Genomic DNA, 3,923 nt, shown 5'->3' with positions numbered 1-3,923 from the left:
GTAAACGTTGTTATTGTTGTTATTGTTGTAATTATTGTTATCGTTGTTATTGTTAATGTTGTTATTATTGTTATTGTTGTTATTGTTGTTGTTATTGTTGTTATTGTTGTTATTGTTGTTATTATTGTTATTATTGTTATTGTTTTTATTATTGTTATTGTTATTGTCATTATTGTTATTATTATTAATATTGTTATTATTGTTATTATTGTTCTTATTGTTATTGTTGTTATTATTGTTATTGTTGCTATTGTTGTTATTATTTTTATTAAAGTTATTGTTGTTATTATTGTTATTGTTGTTATTGTTGTTATTATTGTTATTATTTTGTATTTCTTGTTATTGTTGTTATTGTTGTTGTTATTGTTATTGTTGTTATTGTTTTTATTATTGTTATTATTGTTATTATTGTTATTGTTATTGTCATTATTGTTATTATTATTATTATTGCTATTATTGTGATTGTTGTTATTTTTGTTATTGTTGTTATTGTTTGTATTATTGTTATTGTTGTTATTGTTGTTATTATTTGTTATTAATGTTATTATTTGTTATTATTGTTATTGTTGTTATTGTTGTTGTTATTGTTGTTATTATTATTATTATTGTTATTATCGTTATTGTTGTTATTGTTGTTTTTGTTGTTATTATTGTTATTGTTATTGTTATTATTGTTATTATTGTTATTATTGTTATTATTGTTCTTATTGCTATTATTGTTATTATTGTCATTATTGTTATTAGTGTTATTAAAGTTATTATCGTTATTGTTGTTACTGTCCTTATTGTTGTTATTATTTTTATTATAGTTATTGTTGTTATTATTGTTATTGTTGTTATTGTTGGTATTATTGTTATTATTGTTATTATTATTATTATTATTATTAACGTTATATTGTTATTATTGTTATTGTTGTTATTGTTGTTATTGTTGTTATTGTTGTTATTATTGTTATTATTGTTATTGTTTTTATTATTGTGTTATTGCTATTATTGTTATTATTGTTATTGTTGTTATTATTGTTGTTATTATTGTTATTGTTGTTATTGTTATTATTGTTATTATTGTTATTATTGTTATTAGTGTTATTAATGTTATTTTCGTTATTGTTGTTATTGTTGTTATTATTTTTATTAAAGTTATTGTTGTTATTATTGTTATTGTTGTTATTGTTGTTATTATTGTAATTATTGTTATTAATATTATTATTGTTATTAACGTTATATTGTTATTATTGTTATTGTTGTAAACGTTGTTATTGTTGTTATTGATGTAATTATTTTTATCGTTGTTATTGTTGTTATTATTGTTATTGTTGTTATTGTTGTTATTATTGTAATTATTGTTATTAATATTATTATTGTTATTAATGTTATATTGTTATTATTGTTATTGTTGTAAACGTTGTTATTGTTGTTATTGATGTAATTATTTTTATCGTTGTTATTGTTAATGTTGTTATTATTGTTATTGTTGTTATTGTTGTTGTTATTGTTGTTATTGTTGTTATTATTGTTATTGTTTTTATTATTGTTATTGTTATTGTCATTATTGTTATTATTATTAATATTGTTATTATTGTTATTATTGTTATTATTGTTATTGTTGTTATTTTTGTTATTGTTGTTATTGTTTGTATTATTGTTATTGTTGTTGTTATTGTTAATGTGGTTATTATTGTTATTGTTGTTATTGTTGTTATTGTTGTTATTATTTTTATTAAAGTTGTTGTTATTATTGTTATTATTGTTATTAGTGTTATTAATGTTATTTTCGTTATTGTTGTTATTGTTGTTATTATTTTTATTAAAGTTATTGTTGTTATTATTGTTATTGTTGTTATTGTTGTTATTATTGTAATTATTGTTATTAATATTATTATTGTTATTAATGTTATATTGTTATTATTGTTATTGTTGTAAACGTTGTTATTGTTGTTATTGATGTAATTATTTTTATCGTTGTTATTGTTAATGTTGTTATTATTGTTATTGTTGTTATTGTTGTTGTTATTGTTGTTATTGTTGTTATTATTGTTATTGTTTTTATTATTGTTATTGTTATTGTCATTATTGTTATTATTATTAATATTGTTATTATTGTTATTATTGTTATTATTGTTATTGTTGTTATTTTTGTTATTGTTGTTATTGTTTGTATTATTGTTATTGTTGTTGTTATTGTTAATGTGGTTATTATTGTTATTGTTGTTATTGTTGTTATTGTTGTTATTATTTTTATTAAAGTTGTTGTTATTATTGTTATTATTGTTATTAGTGTTATTAATGTTATTTTCGTTATTGTTGTTATTGTTGTTATTATTTTTATTAAAGTTATTGTTGTTATTATTGTTATTGTTGTTATTGTTGTTATTATTGTAATTATTGTTATTAATATTATTATTGTTATTAACGTTATATTGTTATTATTGTTATTGTTGTAAACGTTGTTATTGTTGTTATTGACGTAATTATTTTTATCGTTGTTATTGTTGTTATTATTGTTATTGTTGTTATTGTTGTTATTATTGTAATTATTGTTATTAATATTATTATTGTTATTAATGTTATATTGTTATTGTTGTTATTGTTGTAAACGTTGTTATTGTTTTTATTGATGTAATTATTTTTATCGTTGTTATTGTTAATGTTGTTATTATTGTTATTGTTGTTATTGTTGTTGTTATTGTTGTTATTGTTGTTATTATTGTTATTGTTTTTATTATTGTTATTGTTATTGTCATTATTGTTATTATTATTAATATTGTTATTATTGTTATTATTGTTATTATTGTTATTGTTGTTATTTTTGTTATTGTTGTTATTGTTTGTATTATTGTTATTGTTGTTGTTATTGTTAATGTGGTTATTATTGTTATTGTTGTTATTGTTGTTATTGTTGTTATTATTTTTATTAAAGTTGTTGTTATTATTGTTATTGTTGTTATTGTTGTTATTATTGTTATTATTGTTATTATTATTATTATTGTTATTAATGTTATATTGTTATTATTGTTATTGTTGTTATTGTTGTTATTGTTGTCATTGTTTTTATTGTTGTTATTGTTGTTATTATTGTTATTATTGTTATTGCTTTTATTATTGTTATTGTTGTTATTATTATTATTATTGTTATTAATGTTATATTGTTATTATTGTTATTGTTGTTATTGTTGTTATTATTGTTGTTATTTTTGTTATTATTGTTATTGTTATTATTGTTATTATTGTTATTATTGTTTTTATTGTTATTGTTATTGTTATTATTGTTATTATTGTTATTATTGTTATTATTGTTCTTATTACTATTATTGTTATAATGTTATTATTGTTATTAGTGTTATTAATGTTATTATCGTTATTGTTGTTATTGTTGTTATTGTTGTTATTATTTTTATTATAGTTATTGTTGTTATTATTGTTATTGTTGTTATTGTTGTTATTATTGTTCTTATTGTTATTATTATTATTATTTTTATTAATGTTATATTGTTATTATTGTTATTGTTGTTATTGTTGTTATTGTTGTTATTGTTGTTATTATTGTTATTATTGTTATTGTTTTTTTATTGTTATTGTTGTTATTGTTGTTATTAATGTTATTATTGTTACTATTATTATTATTGTAATTAATGTTATATTGTTATTATTATTATTATTGTTATTAATGTTATATTGTTATTATTGTTATTGTAGTTATTGTTGTTATTATTGTTATTATTGTTTTTGTTTTTATTATTGTTATTGTTGTTATTATTGTTATTATTGTTATTATCGTTATTGTTGTTAATGTTGTTATTGTTGTTATTATTTTGTATTTCTTGTTATTGTTGTTATTATTGTTATTGTTGTTATTGTTGTTATTGTTGTTATTATTTTGTATTTCTTGTTATTGTTGTTATTGTTGTTATTGTTGTTGTTAT

The sequence above is a fragment of the Vespa crabro genome, chromosome 5 (genome assembly GCF_910589235.1).
Source record: "Vespa crabro chromosome 5, iyVesCrab1.2, whole genome shotgun sequence".
NCBI lineage: Eukaryota > Metazoa > Arthropoda > Insecta > Hymenoptera > Vespidae > Vespa > Vespa crabro.
This window is presented reverse-complemented; position numbering follows the sequence as displayed.